The sequence below is a fragment of the Moschus berezovskii genome, chromosome 12, assembly GCF_049115385.1.
Source record: "Moschus berezovskii isolate FMDL1 chromosome 12, NW_MosBer_1.0, whole genome shotgun sequence".
Classification (NCBI taxonomy): domain Eukaryota; kingdom Metazoa; phylum Chordata; class Mammalia; order Artiodactyla; family Moschidae; genus Moschus; species Moschus berezovskii.
Genome location: NC_142471.1, coordinates 16,979,954 through 16,990,471, shown reverse-complemented (window position 1 = coordinate 16,990,471; position 10,518 = coordinate 16,979,954). Strand labels below are relative to the sequence as shown.

The 10,518-nt window shown below is 42.9% G+C and overlaps 1 protein-coding gene across 2 annotated transcripts in view; it reads left to right on the top strand.

Moving 5' to 3' along the window:
• Positions 1-10,215: 10,215 nt before the first annotated feature.
• The window catches only part of RHOBTB1 (Rho related BTB domain containing 1), an 81,830-nt gene continuing 81,527 nt past the window's right edge, over positions 10,216-10,518 (top strand). Inside the window, exon 1 of one of the 2 annotated variants that reach the window (XM_055425658.2) lies at positions 10,216-10,288. The gene's annotated coding sequence lies outside the window, so the exon portion shown is untranslated. Of the gene's footprint in view, positions 10,289-10,379; positions 10,461-10,518 lie in introns of those variants that run through there. The other variant, XM_055425656.2, reaches the window with a different exon arrangement.

Below are 10,518 nucleotides of genomic sequence, written 5' to 3'. Positions count from 1 at the left end.
CCTCCCTGTCCATCACCAACTCCCAGAGTTCACTCAAACTCTTGTCCATCGAGTCGGTGATGCCATCCATCCATCTATCTCATTCTCTGTCGTCCCCGTCTCCTCCTGCCCCCAAACCCTCCCAGCATCAGTCTTTTCCAGTGAGTCAACTCGTCGCATGAGGTGGCCAAAGTATTGGAGTTTCAGTTTTAGCATCAGTCCTTCCAGTGAACACCCAGGACTGATCTTTTCTAGAACGGACTGGTTGGATCTCCTTGCAGTCCAAGGGACTCTCAAGAGTCTTCTCCAGCACCACAGTTCAAAAGCATCAATTCTTCGGCAATCAGCTTTCTTCACAGTCCAACTCTCACATCCATACATGAACACAGGAAAAACCATAGCCTTGACTAGATGGACCTTTGTTGGAAAAGTAATGTCTCTGCGTTTTAATATGCTATCTAGGTTGGTCATAACTTTCCTTCCAAGGAGTAAGCGTCTTTTAATTTCATGGCTGCAATCAGCACCTGCAGTGAGTTTGGAGCCAAAAAAATTAAGTCTGACACTGTTTCCACTGTTTCCCCATCTATTTCCCATGAAGTGATGGGACCAGATGCCATGATCTTTGTTTTCTGAATGTTGAGCTTCAAGCCAACCTTTTCACTCTCCTCTTTCACTTTCATCAAGAGGCTTTTAGTTCCTCTTCACTTTCTGCCATAAGGGTGGTGTCATCTGCATATCTGAGGTGACTTTTCTCCCGGCAATCTTGATTCCAGCTTGTGCTTCTTCCAGCCCAGCGTTCCTCATGATGTACACTGCATATAAGTTAAATAAGCAGGGTGACAATATACAACCTTGACGCACTCCTTTTCCTATTTGGAACCAGTCTGTTGTTCCATGTACAGTTTTGACCTTTGCAGGTCAGGTGGTCTGGTATTCCCATCTCTTTCAGAATTTTCCAGAGTTTGTTGTGATCCACAGTCAAAGGCTTTGGCATAGTCAATGAAGCAAAAATAGATGTTTTTCTGGAACTCTCTTGCTTTCTCCATGATCCAGCGGATGTTGGCAATTTGATCTCTGGTGCCTCTGCATTTTCTGAAACCTGCTTGAACATCTGGAAGTTCACGGTTCACGTATTGCTGAAGCCTGGCTTGGAGAATTTGGAGCATGACTTTACTAGCGTGTGAGATGCGTGCAATTGTGCGGTAGTTTGACCATTCTTTGGCACTGCCTTACTTTGGGATTGGAATGAAGACTGACCTTTTCCAGTCCTGTGGCCACTGCTGAGTTTTCCACCTTTGCTGGCGTATTGCGTGCAGCACTTTCACAGCATCATCTTTCAGGATTTGAAATAGCTCAATTGGAATTCCATCACCTCCACTAGCTTTGTTCGTAGTGATGCTCTCTAAGGCCCACTTGACTTCACATTCCAAAATGTCTGGCTCCAGGTGAGTGGTCACGTCATCGTGGTTATCTTGGTTGTGAAGATCTTTTCCGTACAGTTCTTCTGTGTATTCTTGCCAACTCTTCTTAATATCTTCTGCTTCTGTTAGGTCCATACCATTTCTGTCCTTTATCGAGCCTATCTTTGCATGAAATGATTCCTTGATATCTCTAATTTTCTTGAAGAGATCTCTTGTTTTTCCTATTCTCTTGTTTTCCTCTATTTCTTTGCATTGATCGCTGAGGAAGGCTTTCTTATCTCTCCTTGCTATTCTTTGGAACTCTGCATTCAGATGCTTATATCTTTCCTTTCCTCCTTTGCTTTTCACTTCTCTTCACAGCTATTTGTAAGGCCTCCTCAGACAGCCATTTTGCTTTTTTGCATTTCTTTTCCATGGGGATGGACTTGGTCCCTGTCTCTTGTACAATGTCACAAACCTCCGTCCATATTTCATCAGGCACTCTATCAGATCTAGTCCCTTAAATCTATTTCTTACTTCCACTGTATAATCATAAGGGATTTGATTTAGGTCATATCTGAATGGTCTAGTGGTTTTCCCTACTTTCTTCAATTTAAGTCTGAATTTGGCAATAAGGAGTTCATGATCTGAGCCACAGTCAGCTCCTGGTCTTGTTTTTGCTATCTGTATAGAGCTTCTCCATCTTTGGCTGTAAAGAATATAATCAATCTGATTTCGGTGTTGACCATCTGGTGATGTCCATGTGTAGAGTCTTCTCTTGTGTTGTTGGAAGAGGGTGTTTGCTATGACCAGTGCGTTCTCTTGGCAAAACTCTATTAGCTTTTGCCCTGCTTCATTTCGTGCTCCAAGGTCAAATTTGCCTGTTACTCCAGGTGTTTCTTGACTTCCTACTTTTGCATTCCAGTCCCCTATAATGAAAATATTACGATGAATATAAATATTGACCGAGCTAAGGAGAGACTACAGTTGTGTGCATGGAGGCATATTCTTGATTTCAGAGAAAGGAGTCAGGTCCTCGTTGCTTTTAGATAAGGAACCATTATGAAAGTAGAGTAATGACAAGAAAAAGCCTCGCAATTCAGCTTTATTTCTGGGGACTGACTGGTAGGTCTCCTTCCAGGTCATTGGTGTTTCTAAAACAAAAACTGTATTCCTTTTAAAGTAGAATAAATACATAATTTACATGGAGAAGGAAAGAGCAACCCACTCCAGCATTCTTGCCTGAAGAATCCCATGGACAAGAGGAACCTGGCAGACTACAGTCCATGGGGTCGCAAGAGTTGGACACAACTCAGCAACTAAACTACCACCACCACCATCCATAATTTAAGTGTACTTATACACTAAATTTCAAAGTATTTACTTTCATATGGTCAGAAGGTCAGGGTTAGCATTCTGGGTTAGAATTCAGGTTCCTCATCTGCTAATACAGAGCAAGTCACCCTCTAATAAACTTCACTTCTTTCCCTCATAGCTTAGTTGGTAAAGAATCTGCCTGCAATGCAGGAGACCCTGGTTTGATTCCTGGGTTGGGAAGATCCACTGGAGAAGGGATAGGCTACCCACTCCAGTATTCTTGAACTTCCCTTGTGGCTCATCCCCTGCAATGTGGGAGACCTGCATTCTATCCCAGGGTTGGGAAGATCCCCTGGAGAAGGGAAAGGCTACCCACTCCAGTATTCTGGCCTGGAGAATTCCATGGACTGTATAGTCCTTGGGGTCACAAAGAGTCGGACACGACTGAGCAACTTTCACTTTCACTTTTCCCACCTCTCATATTTGAGATAATAATTCTCAAGGTGTCATGAAGATTAAATGACATGTATATTAGAGATGCTCAGTAAGCAGAAAAATGTGACAGGGACATAGAATGTTTTCTGAAATGGGTTTTGTGTGTGCGTGTGTAGTCCATTTATTTTTCTAGTTTCTGTATGTAGTTTAGCACACTTCTATAGGTAGGATGGGGTGGGGAGGAAATGCAGCAATTACAAGTCACTGGCAAAGCAAAAAAACTCAAATCTCAAAAACTTTCTGCCTTATGGAGAGAAGTTGGTGGAGGCTATTCTATATAATATTTACAGTCAGTCTTGGGGGCTGAGTTATGGGAATGATACAGTTCCTATATGACTGATCTTTGTACTCCCAAATGCAAGGATGCCCTGTGCTGCATAGGATTTTTAAATGGCTTCAGGATGAGTCATTTTACACTTACCAGTGTGTAGAGAGTTTCACATTTTACAAGACATTTTCCACAGACGTTATTTCATTTAGTCTCAACAACTCTTTAGAAAGTTATAATCCTCATCCTCATTTTACACATGGAAATTTGAAATGCAATAGGACCAGCACAGAATTATAGGACTAGTTAGTGGGATGGCAAAAATACAATTCCATTTTCCTACTCTTTCCCTGCTCTATGCTTCCCTTAATGCGTTTCGGTTTGAGGTTTTTGTTTTGTTTTTTTTTTAACTAGTGTCATGAAGAGAAACAGCTTTGTATTTTTGTCATGACACAGTTGGTCAGGCAAGATAGCCTTAAAAATGCCACGACACATAAATCTTGTCATTTACTTGTAATTAGATAAAATTGAAGCCTGATATTAACACCTGTTATAATATGAGGAACATAGCTTCTTTTGAACAAATGTCCATTTCACATGCAGATTTTTTCCCCAGTACAGAATTCCATTTTTTTAATCAAAAATAATGTGCATTAGACTGTTTTTCTTCTTTCTAGAGGTATGACATACATGTTTCACAATTAGCAGCTCTGTACTAAACAAAGCCAGACAGAGGCCCAAAAAAGCTGTCTGCTACCTCCTCTCACAGATGCTGAGCTAGACCGGTGAAAAGTCATCTTGGTGAGAGAGACTGTGATCAATGTAGCAACAACTGCGGAGCTCACAAAAATCACGTTTTCAACAAACCTGACCCACCAACAGAAAACCTAATGAAGGAATCCCCACAGAAAGGATTTTATGCAAACCCGCACAAATACATTTAACATGCTCTAGGCAAAGAATTGGAGAAGGAAATGGCAACGTACTCCAGTGTTCTTGCCTGGAGAATCCCAGGGACGGGGAGCCTGTTGCGCTTCCGTCTATGGGGTCACACAGAGTCGGACACGACTGAAGTGACTTAGCAGCAGCAGCAGCAGGCAAAGAATACCTTTTTGTCTATTTCCAACACATGGCCTGTATCCACTGTTGGCCAGTCACAAAAGGAACTCTAACGCAAAAATATTTCCACCTTCAGAGAACTGACAACTAAAAGCACACTGTATTTAAGGCTTCTATCTTTACATGGGTAACAAAGGAAATGCCAAGACTGGATCCACTAGAAACCTCATCAAGGTCAACAGCGCTAACCAGACTACAAACTCAAGACTGGGAGTTAATTTACATTTGTAGCTTTCAGGTAAAGAACATTTCCTTTAGTTGATTCCCACAGCCAAGACTAACTTGGATTTCTCTAGAAAAGAGGAACTTCAAAGACCATAAGAGCAGGTATGATTCACAGCTGAGATCAATTCCCAATTAATCAAACTCCATACAGCTGGGCTCCTGAGGCTAAAGGGTCTTCTCACTACCCAACTGAAAGTGATGCAAAGCCTGCCTGTGGTACGGGGGAAAGGGGTTCGTGATGCAAGGTTATTCCATGTGGATATCAAAGACAAGAGAAATGAGGAGGGGGCCCCGGACGGAATGCTGAACAGCGTCAGGCCCCAGAGGAGTCTGACATCTGGGAGAAGCACCTACTCCGGCGGAAGTACTAGACATCCAGAATACAAGTTTCAGGAGAAACAAAGGGTCTTCGGAGGGTCAAGTCATTGACTTTCCCATTAACGAAGAGCCCCGAACAGGGTCTGTCTTACTTTTCTGCCACCATTCTCTGGAGAGGCACACACCCTCCTGCCTGCTCCGTCAAGACTGACCCCACTGCCTGGAGGTGGGAGCCATAGCCGAGGTCATTCCGGAAAGCCAGCGTGCAAGACAATTTGGATAAAGTCGTCTCTAAGCCAATGCTTAAGTCCAATGCCCACGGGCCTTACTTAGTTCTCTAGTCTAGAAGCGTTTCTTCAAAAGCCAGCATACCCCCTTTACTACATCTCCAGCCACCTGATCTGTAAAGTACCACAAAGTTGTTGGCTGTTCCCCTGTTAACTCTGGCAATCCGCTCCTGGAACTGTTTTTCATTATCTTTCTACCAAACTCCTCAAAATAGGTGCATGTCTTCAAACACTGGTAGTGCTTGTCCATGAAATTTGCTGCCTAACACCTGGAACTTGCCATCCAGGATGACATCATTTAAACAGCCAAGTACAACACGCTATTATGCATCCAAGGAGGAGGAGATGAATGGTCCGCACAAACCAAGCCTCACTGAAGCTGTTGCAGCCTTAGCTACATCCCTGGCTAGGATCGCTGGAAGTGGCCTCTGCGCCTGCGCGGAGGCGAGGCCTCCACTAGTTCGGCAGTGGCCACGTGCGAGCCAGGTTCTGCAGGTCGGTTACTGACAGATGAGGAACAGGTTTATTAAATAATAGGGAAAGGCCCTCTCTAAAGAAGTTTTTGTAAGTATTTCAGAATACTTAATATAAATACCCGAGAAGATTCTCTAAAACGAATGGCAGTAGAAATGTTGGATGCTAGTGACTGGATTGAAAATGGTGTTTTCTTGAAAGAGTATTTATTTTGCAGTTTGAAAGTTCTGTGATCCCAGCATATACTTTTGGGGGGAAAAGAAAAACAACTCTCAAAATCAATAGTTTAAAAAATCCAGTTATAAAGTAGGCCAAAGAGATGAACAGATATTTCCTCAAAAAAGATACAATGGCACATGAGAGGAGGTTCAGTATCATTCAGTTCAGTTCAGTTGCTCATTGCTGTCCGACTCTTTGCGACCCCATGGACTGCAGCACGCCAGGCTTCCCTGTCCATCACCAACTCCCGGAGCTTGCTCAAACTCATGTCCATCGAGTCCGTGATGCCATCCAACCATCTCATCCTCTGTCGTCCCCTTCTCCTCCTGCCTTCAATCTTTCCCAGCATCAGGGTCTTTTTCAATGAGTCAGTTCTTCGGTATCATTTCATTAGGGAAATCCAGATTAAAACCACCATAATTTGTCCCTAAAAAGCTATTGAACAAATGAAATTTTTTTTAATAGTAATAATACCAAATACTGGTGAGAACTTGGAGGAACTAGATTTCTCATACGTTACTAGTGGGAACATAAAATGGTACAGGCGCTCTGGAACACAGTTTGATAGTTTTTTAGCATATGACCCAGCAATGGCATCCTTTGGCATTCATCCCAAACAAAAACTTAAGTTCACACAAATACCTACAAAACTATGTTTAAAGAAGCGTTACTCTTACTGGCAAAACTGAAGCTACTCAAAAAGTCCTTCAATAGGAAAACAGATGAACAAACTCTGGTATATCTATCCCACAGAAAATACTCAGCATTAAAATGAAATACTGATGTATGCAACGCCCCAGATGAACCTCAAGAGCATTCTGCCTAGTAAAACAAGAATTCATTCAATCTCAAAACATTATCTACTGTATGCTCTCATTAATACAAGCCTCAAAATGACAAAATTCTAGACATGGAGAACAGATGGTGGTTGGTGGGAGGACGCAAATACAAGACTTAGCATGATGCTGTTCTATGATTCGAAACATCTCTGTATCTTGACTGTGAAATTTTTTAATCCTATGACTTTGGTAAATAATTACCATAAAAAGTAGTCAAAAGTTTTTATACCACTTTTGTGCAATACAGACCTGAGTGTTTGAAGACATAGTATTGGTTTAATTATACTTAAGTACCAATTTTTACTGGAAAAGGTCAGTTTTCATGCCAATCCCAAAGAAAGGCAATGCCAAAGAATGCTCAAACTACCACACAATTGCACTCATCTCACATGCTAGTAAAGTCATGCTCCAAATTCTCCAAGCCAGGCTTAAACAGTACGTGAACCGTGAACTTCCAGATGTTCAAGCTGATTTTACAAATGGCAGAGGAACCAGAGATCAAATTGCCAACATGCGTTGGATTATCAAAAAAGCAAGAGTTCCAGAAAAACATCTATTTCTGTTTTATTGACTATGCCAAAGCCTTTGACTGTGTGGCTCACAATAAACTGTGGAAAAGTCTATGGAAAAGAGATGGGAATACCAGACCACCTGACCTGCCTCTTGAGAAACCTGTATGCAGGTCAGGAAGCAACAGTCAGAACTTTACATGGAACAACGGACTGGTTCCAAATAGGAAAGGGAGTGCGTCAAGGCTGTATATTGTCACCCTGCTTCTTTAACTTATATGCAGAGTACATTATGAGGAATGCTGGGCTGGAAGAAGCACAAGCTGGAATCAAGATTGCTGGGAGAAATATCAATAATCTCAGATATGCAGATGACACTACCCTTATGGCAGAAGTGAAGAGGAACTCAAAAGCCTCTTGATGAAAGTAAAAGAGGAGAGTGAAAAGGTTGGCTTGAAGCTCAACATTCAGAAAACAAAGATCATGGCATCTGGTCCCATCACTTCATGGCAAATAGATGGGGAAACAATGGAAACAGTAAGAGACTTTATTTTGGGGGGTCTCCAAAAGCACTGCAGATGGTGACTGCAGCCATGAAATTACAAGACGCTTACTCCTTGGAAGGAAAGTTATGACCAACCTAGACAGCATCTTAAAAAGCAGAGACATTACTTTGCCAACAAAGGTCCGTCTAGTCAAGGCTATGTTTCTTCCAGTGGTCATGTATAGATGTGAGAGTTGGATTGTGAAGAAAGCTGAGTGCCGAAGAATTGATGCTTTTGAACCGTGGTGTTGGGGAAGACTCTTGAGAGTCCCTTGAACAGCAAGGAGATCCAACCAGTCCATCCTAAAGGAGATCAGTCCTGAATATTCATTGGAAGGACTGATGTTGAAGCTGAAACTCCAATATTTTGGCCACCTGATGCGAAGAACTGACTCATTTGAAAAGACCCTGATGCATGAGGTCACAAAGAATTGGACACAACTGAGCGACTGAACTGACAGACCTACTGCTTAAACATGCTGTTTAACTTTTTAATTCATAACTGAGGAAATGAAAGAAATTAAGAAAAAGCTGGATGTCAAAAGGCCAGTTAGTGATATAATAATGCCTTAGCATAATCTGACCGAGGTGCAAATGCAACTGTCAAAATTTCAGAAAACTACTTGCTTCTATGTGCCTCAGTTTCATCATCTTTAAAATGGTTCTGTTAATAATGGCATCTACTTCATCAACTGGTGTGAGGCTTAATTGAGAAACCTCCTGGCCTAGTCCATTGCCTGCCAGATGTAAAGGCCATAATACATGTTGATTCCTATTTATTTGGAGTTTCTATACTATTTCTCATCTCCCATTGCAGTCTGATGAGAAATGGCTTGCACTAAAGAGGAGTGATTGCTAGGAGTGAACAGGGTTAATTAAATTTTCCCAAGAAATATGTTACTGAAAAAAAAGGTATATTGATTAAACCTTTCAAAATAGGGTCACTTTTAAATAGACTAAGCAAAGTCACACCCTCATGTGTCTGTCTTGAGGTTCTTAGAGTAGACCCCCATATCTGACTTTTCATTGTTCTCTCTTCTGGGTATTAAAGATTAGAGACTAATAATTCTATTTTCAAAGACAGTTCAGTGAGGATGGCTTAAAAAAGAAGGTTGCCCTTAATACCTTTCCTGGTAAAAACATTGAATGTCACTATATCCTGGGGTCCTTGGGAATTCAGAGAGCACCAGGCAAGACTTGGTCTCCAAAGGGAATATAAACTAGTGCGGAAGAGTAGGAACATTCAGTATAGGAAAACTCATCTGGGGAGCCTATGGTTTCTTGGAGGAAACTGAGGTAGGAGAAGTGTGTTTGCATTTATCATCTTTTTGATGATCTGGTTTCTTTTAACACAGAGACAGTCTTTGCAGTAGAATATGGGTCCTTCTTTCCCAGCTCTGCAAATCCATTACCTGAGCACTCCAGGAGTTGGTGATGGACAGGGAGGCCTGGCGTGCTGTGGTTCATGCGGTCGCAAAGAGTCGGATACGACTAAGCAACTGAACTGAACTGAGCACTCCTTGAGGACTAAGGACACATTGTTGCCATCTTTGTATCCCCAGCTCTTAGGACACAGATGGCCTCCTCAATAAAGGTTTATCAAATGAATGAGGGCTTCCCAGGTGACACAGTGGTAAAGAATCTGCCTGCCAGTGCAGGAAACATAGGAAACGCAAGAGATTCAGGTTCGATCCCTGGGTCAGGAAATTCCCCTGGAGTAGGAAATGGCAACCCACTCCAGTATTCTTGCCTGAAAAATTCCAAGGACAGAGGAGCCTGGCTGGCTACAGTCCATGGGGTAGCAAAGAGTCAGACACGACTGAGCACAGCACAGCACGAATGAATAAACTCTTTAACCTTAGCTGAACACATCGATACCTTTATCCCCTAATTGCTTCTTTAGAGGATGGTAATGAGGTGGTTTAAAACACACTAATTTTAATAGCCGACTGAAAGAAAGTGCCTTGGGGGCCAGCACCGGGTTGGTTGTGTTCATTGTCACCTCCTTAGAGCTTCACAGATTACCTGACATTCTGTAGGAAATAGACATCTTTTATGTGCAGGCATGAAAACTGCACCTGGTCCGTCCTCAGAGCTCACAGCCTGGAAGAGTAAGGAGGAGTTCAGCAGGGTATCCAAGAATTCTGACAACCCACAAGCGGTCAGAAGTCAATTTCACTTCCTCACTCAGCCATTTGTAGAAGGTTGTAAATCTCCTCCTTAACTCGAGTCGGGGGCAGCCGGTGCGTCCTTACGCCCCTTGCGGGGACCCCACGAGCCAAGTCACAGAGGAAGGTAACCCAGAGTCGAGCCGGGCAGCACGTGCAGCGCCCAGGGGAGGAGGAGGCTGGGCTAACGCAGTTCTTAGTCAGCAGCTGGGCTCGGTTTTGAAACAAAAGCCAATGTCCTCCCTTGGAGTCCGCGGCCGGTCAGCTCCTGGGGGGAAGAGAACCATGCTGCCCAGCCGGTTAGTGGCCCAACTCACTTTTTCAGAGCCTGGGACAAAGGGCCAGCAGATGTATGCG